The sequence below is a fragment of the Chaetura pelagica genome, unplaced genomic scaffold, assembly GCF_000747805.2.
Source record: "Chaetura pelagica isolate M959 unplaced genomic scaffold, ChaPel_1.0 scaffold271, whole genome shotgun sequence".
Classification (NCBI taxonomy): Eukaryota; Metazoa; Chordata; class Aves; order Apodiformes; family Apodidae; genus Chaetura; species Chaetura pelagica.
This window is the reverse complement of record NW_009952106.1, coordinates 704700-715417: the sequence shown is the minus strand read 5'-3', so window position 1 is coordinate 715417 and position 10718 is coordinate 704700. Positions and strand designations below refer to the sequence as shown.

The following is a 10718-nucleotide window of genomic DNA, read 5'->3' as shown; positions in this document are numbered from 1 at the left end:
ACCCATCCTTAGTTTTCCTACCTGTTTAAACCAAACCAGGAATAGTCTTATAAAAAACAAAACCAACCCAGAAATAACTCTCATTCTCCAAATGAAACATTAAAAACACTAGTTAAACTGAAAACAAACAAAAAAATTAGATTGTTTTATGTCTATGAGAGTCTCCATAAATACACATTTTGGACAGAACATTGTCCTGCTATTGATACTTTAATAAAAATAATTATTATAAAAAAGCCAAGCTCAACAGTTCTTAGAAGTTAATTTTATCAGGCAACTTTATTAATATGCATTGAAGAATGTAACTGCTGCATGGAAGCACCCTAAAGCACAATTAAGATTGACTGTATGCCTTAACACTACGTACTTACAATTTACTCATGTTTTCAAATGTCCAAACACATGAAATTTAAACTCCTAATTTCTAGACTCTAAGAAGCTTGTTACAGAAACAGTAATGCATTACTTTCTTTTGAATTAATTGCTCTTTAAAACAAACTTATTTTTAAATTCTCTTAACCAAATTTTGACAGCACAAAAAGAGCGAGGACATCTGACAAATACGAAAATGAACAGGTAACCTCAAATCATTGGCAGAGTTAGTATAAATTTGCCTCCCACATATCCTACACATTTGAAAAATCAAGTCTCTCAGAAAAAACACAAGTTCTTCAAATTCATAAGGGCTTTTCAGGATTGTTCCAATCCAATGTAAATTCTAACCATTTAAAAATTTTTGTTCTGCAAAACATCCGAATTTCCCCCTTCAATTCTACATCAGGGGACTTGAAATAAAATAATTACTTCCGAATATTTCACTAATTTTAAAAGCCTATTATTTTAGTCACACCTATAAATAATACTAAAAGTTCTGCATGTCCATCCTCCCCCCAAAACCACATATTGCATAACTTGAGAAACTTCCTGGTTAAGTTTAGAGAGTGGTTTTTGGAAAAAGAAAACAAACAAACAACCCACATTCAAATTTAGCTTCTAAAGTATATCAGAGAATTAAACTTTGTAAAGAGTTCATCAATTCAACTTAAAGAAATACTGCCAAATTCTAATATTTCAAGCTTTAACACAAGAACTGAACAAAAACACAAGTGTCAGTCAAGGAACTGTGAAAGCCAAATAAGTTTTTTACATTTGCAAAATACTGTCACTACCAAGAAAACAAGAGCCTTGAGAGTCATAAACCTGCTTCTAAGAGGCCCAGAAAAGTTCTCATGAGTGCAGTCTGCCAGTCTGCAGAGGAAGGTAATTAATTTTGGGTAGTCCAATGCCAGGTGGGTGGTGGGGAAATCAATGAAATATTGCACATCACTGGGAGGGGTACTGAGAACAAAATAAAAAGTCATTCTCTCACTCTGCAACAGCTTGGCATGCCTGTATTTTAAGTGCTCATGTGCAGTTCTGATCTCCACACCCCAAGATGAACACAGCAGAGTCACAGAAGGCACAGTGAAGATTACCTAGAATCATAAAAGTAGCAGGGTAGATGCAACTGAAGAGAAGATGGTTGAGGTGGCTGTGCTTGATGTTCACAAAATCACAGTGACAGTGGACAAGGTGAATGCAGTGTTGTTATTCACCAAATCCCACAATATTGGAAATAGAAGACACTGAAACTAGTAGAATTGTCTAAACAGACAGAATTACTTTTTTATGCAGTGACTAATGAGCTTTTGGAATTGGCTGCCACTAGAAGCTGTGATAGCAGTTGGTAATGGCCCACCCAGAGAAAGACCTTAGATAAATGAATGGACAAGAAATCTGTGCACATATTCAAATACGTTCAGAGGAGTATAAGGAGAACACAACAGAGAGGATGTCCAGGCTCACAGGCCTTAACCAGCAGCTCTTGCAGTCAGGGTCAGAGACAGGACATGGGGCAAGGTGCCCATTGATCTGGCTCAACAGGGCACTTATGTTGGTAATTAGAATGCAGCCTGATTAGCCAACTCTGCAATTTGCCATTAAAAGAGACAGAATAATTGAACTGAACAGAATACATATTCAGAAATCAATATTTAATACACCTTCCATCACTGCTGTTATTTGCCAATCCAAACAACAAAGAAAACGGTATGAAGTAATGAAGCCACTACTTTACTGACCTCTAATGATGTTACTTACAGCATATCAAATTTCCAAGATCTTTATTACATCTCCAGTGAGGTATGAAAATATTTGTCCCAATTTTACAAATGGAAAACAAGCATGAAAGTATAAAGTCGTAAACATTGCTTTGTGGTAAAAATCAAAACCCAGATGCACAACCTGGTGTTTTACAAAGATCATTCTCTTTTAGAAGATAACACAAATAATAAAATAACTGCTTCCTGTAGCAGCCTGAAAATGATCAGTCACACATGATTTTCCTGTAATTATCCCTATTGTAAAAAAAACCTCTTTGTAAAAAAAAAAACACTGGGGTTTTTTTTCCAAAACATTTTCTCTCTCTGTGTGATCTCACTCTTCCATTGCTTTCTTTCCTTCACTCACTCATTTCTGTCAGTTGAAGATGCTTATGCATACTTTTACATGTTTTATTTCCTATAAATTTGATTCTCTATATCACCTAACTTGCTAGTTTTTATTGGTTTTTTTAGCTTGATTTTTCATTTTCAACTGTTTGTGTATTATCTTATTCCTTAGAGGGTGAATATTAATTTTGCAGAACAGAAAACAATTTAAAAGCTGCTTGAAATGGAACCATCAGCCTAATTCTCACAACTGAAACTGAAATGAAGAAGAACAAGTATAGTCCAATCTCAAGAAGCTTAAGTGCAATGCCAGTTCTTGTGCTGGTTTGAGCCAGGAGGAAGCCAATTTTCCTTTTACTGATACTTTTTGGTTTTCCTTTATTAAGCTGTCTTTTAACTAGCAGCAGAGCCTTCCAACTAAGACTGGTAAGAGTGGAATGTTTTTCTAACTGCTGGGTCTTCAAGGTCACATCTTTACTCTGCCGGCTCAGACGCTACCGGGAGATCTATGACCCCCCCTGTAGGAGGCTGAATTAGACAGACAGCAAAATTGGCCAGAGATATTCCATTCCATATGGAGAAAAAGGACACTGAATAAAGCAGCTCATGGCTTTCCCATTCATTCACTAATTGATACCTTCAAAAAGTGCTACACAGAAGAGGCTTGTGAAAGAAGAATCAAGTTTAACCACAGACAGATTTGCTTTACTACAAAAATTTTAACGTAATCCAAATTACTCCACAACCAAGACTGGCCTAGTGTTGGTTGACAGATGGCTTCACAAACTTAAAAACTGGAAAGTGAGTCTATGTAAGTGTATTATTTGGTTTTACAATTTGAATATTCATAACGTGTAATTTTAAGTGTGGTACAGTGTTTCAGTCACACATCAATAATCATGCCCATTATCTCCTGAAAAAGAGAAATGCTTTACACAATGGCATCAAACAACTTCAACAGATGGTCATCACTGATCAACCAACTGAAATAAACCAGAATTCTTACATATTTGGCAAAACGAGATTTCCTTTTGTAAAACCCTCTCTTTGTAAATATATATGGCCTGTTTTCACAGTTAATTCCAGCTCTTGAAGCACAACACAAATCACGGAAAAGGATTTAAAGTGTTGAAGATGCCTTTTAAATGCAACGTTAACTTTAAAATACAACGTGCAGTAGAATTATGATGCACAATTCGGTAATTTACTGTTTAGGTGTATCTCCACGTACCACTGACAAGCTGAGTACCTACTGATAATTTTCACCTGTTTCAGATCTCTTAGGAGGTGAAACAGCTCAAAACAATTTACAGTTTAAGAAACTCACAATGAATACATAAAAATTCAGAATAAATAGAAATGGTAACCATACTACAAAAAAAAGTATGTCAAACATGAGAAATACGTAATCCAGATTTCTTAAAAAGTTAATTGCTTCCTCTAAACTATAAATGAAAACATAAGAATATACTATACTTTTAAAACTCGTATCTGACAAATTGTATTGGCAGGCTCTCTCTCATGTTTCCATACAAGCCACAATAACCCCTTCACACACACAGTTTTTCATACAAATACTCATTTTCAGAGGACGAGCTGCCTGGCAGGTTGTCATCAACAGCTTAAACACACAATCTTTTTGCTTTTACTCAAAGCTAACTTGGGCTCTTTAGGTTAGGATAAATGAAATTGCTATGGCAGAGACAGAGAAGGAATTTGAGGAAAGCTGCCTTGATAAAGTTCTTAATCAAAAATGTCAGTGGTTTTGCACATAGATAAATGAGCTTCTGTATCACTAGGACCACATTTGGAGCTGAAATCAGAAGTGCAAGCTTTAGATCAAAAGTATACATTGCCTGAAATGAAGAAAGGGATTTTTCAAATCAATAAACACTCCGTCTCAAGTGAGGCAAAGGCCTTCTTGATTCTGTGTAGATGATCTACATTGTTTGAAAAATCTGAGACAATTACTTTAGCTTAGGAAAAGAAAAAAATGGCAGACTGAACACAATGTGGAAAAAAGAAGTGTTTAGACAATGAAAGATAGAAAGATAATCAAGCAGCACCTAGCCACTAAAATGGAGACCTCGGGAAAGAATTTCCTTGTATTTCACAAAGTTAAAAATCAATGTATTTGAAACAAAGATTATATGTCAATAAAGTTTACTCAACATGATCAGCTTCTACTAGACTGATCTCTCCACCTCCAAAAAACAAATAAAAAACAAAAAAGAAAACTCCATGCAGTGAAAACTGATTTGTGAAAACAACTTCAGTGAAAACCCTTTTATTTTAATATTTTTCTGTAATACAAACCAGGATAATTATTACTTACTGCTGGACATTACATTTTCAATGTATTACTTACAGTATTAGAATTAGGAAAAGATTTTAAGATTTCAGTTATCCAGAAGAAGAAGAAATGGTAATTTGTATTGTGCAGCAAGGTTGGGTTTTTTTCCTATACTGTGAAACATAGGCATACCAGCACAGTTAGAAATGAAATATTTATACAACAGTCAATGCATCCCAAAGCACAGTACAAATACAGTAACTTATCAACATGTTGCCTGTGCAACCATTTGTATTTCTTAAATGTGACAACTAAGGTAAATACTGTAGCGGTTGCCCAAGTTAATAATTCAATTTACAGTAAGCCCTTTTATAAGGATATTACTGACTTAGTGATGAAAAATTCTTCAAATGCTTTTCAGACTGACTGAAGGCCTTACCAGAGCTCCTGCCAGAAACTCTTAGTCTACGTATTTCAATTAGGTCGGTAATATACTACAGTTGCATTTAACATTAAAACAACCTTATTTTGGTTGTCTATTTCTAAACACCACAGTTCTCCACTGGGAGAGGAGAGAGGATACAGATATACTTGCTTTAAAAAGTTGTGCTAAATTAGATCTGCAGACACTGCTTTCTTCTGAGTTTATTTCAAGTACAAGTACCTGAGACACTGCCTCAGCTGCTTTTTCCTCAAGAGTTAACTCCCCACCTGTTTAAACAAATCTTTAATTGAACCATATTCAGAACACTTTTTGGCAAGTCATAATCACTAAGTTTTGCTGAAGCTCAGGAAAACTGCAAAACTGGGTATCTACTACAGATAAGGATGTCAAGAGATCTGCTGGCAATGCTGAAAGTGTGACATTGCTGCCTAATCAGTAACTAATTTCAATGAGTGACTCTCCCAAGTGGAAAGAAAAATAAAATTACTGCACCATCATTCGCATTCAAGGCTGCCTGACCAAGGAAAGAATTAAAGGAAAAAATCTTGTCTAGCTTATACTTGAAAATCACATCTCTTCGCATGTCACTACCTGCAAAATAATTGTGCACAACTACCAGCATTTTTTAGTTTAGAACTGTGTTGATACTGCAACATTTACCCCTTTTACATTTTGCTTTTTCAACGCTTGGGTGACAAGGTCTACAATTTAATTTGTCTCCACTCAGGCAGAGGATTACAAATGGTGTAATCATTAGTAGCAAACACTGTTGAAGCAATGAACAAAAACCTACCCAGTATCATTAATACTTAAAATGAAGGAAAGGCAAGAAATTCTCCCTGCACTGATAAATATATTTAACACATGACTACACATTCTAAAGTAAAAATAATTCCACACCATACTTTCCATAGCAGACAAGTACTTGAAGGGAAACACAGAGCACTTAGACTTACTGTATATACCATTACTAATCCAACTTAACAGTACTAGAAAACTTAAACATTTTTCAATGTAAAACAAATTAAAACACAGGGAAAAGAATACACTCAAATAATTTTCTGTGTTTACAGGCTTACTCTAAGGACACCTACCAGTTCTTTTAACAGAAATACGCTTCAGGACCAAAAATTTATGCAGTAATAATTAATTAATATTTGTCATATTATAATATCTCACGAAGAGATAAGACAATACAATAATAGCAAACGCAGATAAAAATAGACCCCTTTCCTCTTCCATAATCTTTTTCAAATTCTAGTATTACTGACAAAATAGCATCACTTTTCCAACTATAAATTCATTTGGTTGGGCAAACACATTCCCAGGTAAAACTCAGCATCATCCTGTATCAGATGAAGCACAGAAAATTAACTGAGTTTCCTTCTGATTTAATGTACCATCTCTGGACTTGCTCTCTCTCTAGCAAAAACAACAAGCCAGAACGATTCCCTTAAACTTGGAAAATCAGTACACAAGCACAATATACACTGGGAATAACAGCTTCAGTAAAGGAGTTTCAACAAAAATAAAATATTTTAAACTTTTATTATACTGACATCTTGTGGCTGAATTTTATTTATTTTGAGACCTCTTGGGATTTTTCATTTTCTTTAATTGCTTTATTAAGTTCTTCAAAATTTGTGGTCTATGACAAAGGAAAAAGATGAAGCCACAAAACAAAAACAAAACAAAGAGAAACATGAGAAGGATAAAACAGCAAGCAGCAAAAAACATTGCCTGTTCACTTAATGTGTGTAAACACTTACTGTGTTTGCATTTTCTTATGCCAAAAAAAAGAGCTGTGGCTTAGAACAACAACTTTGTCTGCTATCTGTATTTGAAAATCTGCCTTTTTTTTAATGAACCAATGTTGCTTATCCATATTCACACTAATATCTACATGTGTTATAAAAAAATCACAACAAGCAGCTCTTTTGTTATTTTTATCACTGATTTCTTGAAACACAACACAATCCAACATTGTCAGGATAATGGACTGAGAGCTATATAAGAAAAAGTTAATTTTTTAATATAATCAAGAGGATAGTATTAATTTTTTCAAGTTAATGACAGGTTAAATGGTTAGCTTAATTAACTGGTACATATTAAAAAAAATTGCCAATAGGAAAGAAAATTATTTACTTCAAAAATCAGTAATGAACCACACAAGGATAACAAATACAAAAGCATTATCTTCCACAGCACCTAACTACTAAAAAGGGAAGCTAAAACATTTATGAACCTGACACTTGTTCCTAACTCTGACAGAACCTTGCTTACATGACTATTTTCTGACTCCCAGTTTCCTTCTAAAGAAATTCTTCAGCTCTACATAGAAAACTTCTATGTAAATGCAAACAATGAAACTAGGACCAAAAGAAATTCTAAAACAAAAAAACATTACCATATTAAAAAAGAAAGAAAAAATTACTCTGTAACCCCACTCTTTTATTTGCTTTCTCTACATTGTATTTGGCTGTTCCATTTCTAAAGGTGGTGGAATAATGTCCTTTATAGGTATATAAAGCAAAAATTAAAAGTCTAAAATACAATTACATCAGTAAAAGCCAAGATATTATACCTAACATTTTCTTTTACTAGATAAACCCCTCAAAATACAGCCACACCCTCTCACCTGTTATACTAAGTTTCAATGCCTAAGAAATGCTCTTCCTTGTACAGATTAGCTTGTATATCTAAATCAGGGATTACATTCTACAAATCATAAGTAAATCCCAATCTTCTCGTCTCCTTTTCAGTGTCTTTGGTCACCGACCTTCTCTTTTCCATCTATTAATCCAGACAAGGGTTATGGTTGGCAGAAGTTATACTGAACCTACTAAAACCTAGACTGGACTATGCAAGTAAGTTAACAGTGTGAAACAGGCATTGATTGTAGATTCAAAAATGGACAGATTTAACTTAAAAGTGAAAGTGTTTGTTTAAAAAAACAACATCGAAACTACAACAAAAACCAACACGTGCACATGCAAACAGAAGATAGGCTACATCAATTTTCATGTCCATGGAAATGTTTGAATAGCTTCTTGAAACTCAGGTGAACATATTAGTTCAGCCCTTGACAGCTTTCACCTTGCACAAATAATATTGATGTGAAAGGTAACTCCAAAATGCAACTAACCTTGACTAACGTTACAGGGCTCATACTTGCTGTATAATCTTTGAGCGACTGCTCTAGTGCATCAGACACAAACAGACTGTTCTTCAATGTGTACAGAATCTGGAATGTTCTACTCTCTTGCTTTGAAAAAAAGTGTAAATAAAAAACACAGCCAATAACCCTATAGTCTCCAATTCTCTGTTACTACTCAAAAAGTCATTCCATACAGTGATACCATAAAGCACTTTGGGCTAAAATTAACTTTTTTAAAATGAAAAAAAACAAACCAAAACATCTATCTCAAATCTATACTGCTAAGAAACTGCACTGTGAAAAGATACTTAGTCCAGCACTTTCCACTGATAATGAATACAAACCTTTAAAAAAAATTGCTGTATGGTTCCCTAAACGGTTGCTTGCATATATTATTATCCATATTGCTGAGACAAAAGAGGAATAAACGTTAAAACTAATAGCAAGAAGACAGAGCAAAGCATGATGCTTGCAATGCACTCCTCAGTACTACAGCCCATGAACAGAAACATTTTGGCACTGGGACTTGTCACACTGCCTCAAGAGTAGACAGCAGAAGCAGTGCTGAGTAATAAGAAAATATAACTAGTTGTGGATGTAAAGAATGTCTTGATTAACCTAGTGCTAATAAACGTGAGTGATTTACTGAGTCTCATTACAGACTTAAAAATGGGGCAGACATTTACATCTTGAAATATATGGGTTTTTTCATTATCTGTTGATTATGTGATAACAATTTATTTCTAGAGAAAGCATATAAACCACTTAAAATATATCTGCCCTTTGACAAGCATGCATAACTTATCTGTAAAAACAGAATATTGAGTATGAAAAAATACATTGACAATCTCATATTAGCTTGTATTTTAAATCTGTGCTTACAACAGTGGAGTTAATCTCTTTTTTAGATGACAGAGCTGCTAAGCATTTTAAGATTTCTGTTTTGTATAATTTAGTATCCTAGACATAACCACTTAAACTCTTAAGTAAACAAAATTACTTTAAATACATAATAAAAAAAACCTGGAACTAGAGACAGAAAAAAGATCTAGTCCTCCTTGCTTACTTTTTTTCTAAACAGAGTATCAATTTAAAGACAGAAAACCAAAAGCTTTAAATACTAATATGCATGCGTACACAGCCTCCCCCACTCAAGGCCTCTCTTCTGGAGGTCAACTGGTCCAGACTCCTGATTAAAGCCAGCCCAACCTTCAACTTGGACCTATTTATATTAATACCAATAAACATATAAGTTATTTAAAGTCGAGTTCCTCAAAAAATTGTCAGCAATTTTAGGTCTCTAATTAAATTTAAAATAGCATGTTCTTATTTACAGAGGAAAAAAAAAAATCATAAAAATAACACTAAATTATAGTCAAAGTACTTTTACTTTTGACTAGCAAATGACCTCTTAATATAATGTAGGCTTCAATTCACTGATGTAAAGAGAGATTACAGAACAGCCTTATCTAAACTACCCTGTATTATCATGTCAAATCACAACTGAGAGCTCCTATTGCCTTAAGGTTACTGCTCCTTAATAATAACCTCCTACATTACTTTCTTTTTAGCTCTTTCACTCATTTTTCAAAGTACCTGAACCTCCAGGGAATTCCTCATCACTCTGTGGATTTGATTATGAGGAACAGAGATTTGTAGAAAATAACAGGTTTACTGGAGACCACTGAGCAGAACAGGAAACATTAGAAGCACGAGGACTATGTCATAAGGAAATCTGTGCTATAGTTATCTGGACAATTGTATAATTGAAATACCTAATAAAATAAAGCAAGAGGGAGGTTTCCAGGTGTGTTTGTGCATGCAATTAAATAAATAATCTACATCTATTAATATAAAAAAAGCACATGAAATTAACTCCCTCCTGATAATCTTCTCCTCCAATAGACAGCAAGTTATTTACAGAAGATTCTGTAAGCTCATGGGAGAGCTAGAATATACAAGAGGTCCTTTTGTGCCAAAAAATTAAGACACCACCTAAAACTCTGGAATAACTTTCTCCCCTCCACTCTTCTCTCTCTACACTTTCAGGCAAAACTTCACCAAAATACAATAATAATGCTCTCGAAACATAGCACAAACCTCACACACACAGATGAAGACAGATGAGGAAGGGGTTGACAGACAAACTGATGTTGAACTAGAAAAATCACTTTTGGACAAGTCTTTGGATAAGGCCAAAAAATGGCTGCCCTTCTGAAAGATTAAGCAAAGTCCCACCCAAGATCACCCTGGGGTTTACACAAAACATTGCTGAAACCTCTTTAGTCTTAGCTCTCCCCTTCCTCTCTTTCACAACTGTTTAAAACACTCTTT

General features: G+C 34.4%; 1 protein-coding gene across 1 annotated transcript in view; it reads right to left on the bottom strand.

The window, feature by feature from the left end:
* The window catches only part of BTBD9 (BTB (POZ) domain containing 9), a 113531-nt gene that overhangs the window by 87467 nt on the left and 15346 nt on the right, over positions 1 to 10718 (bottom strand). The window lies entirely within an intron of this gene.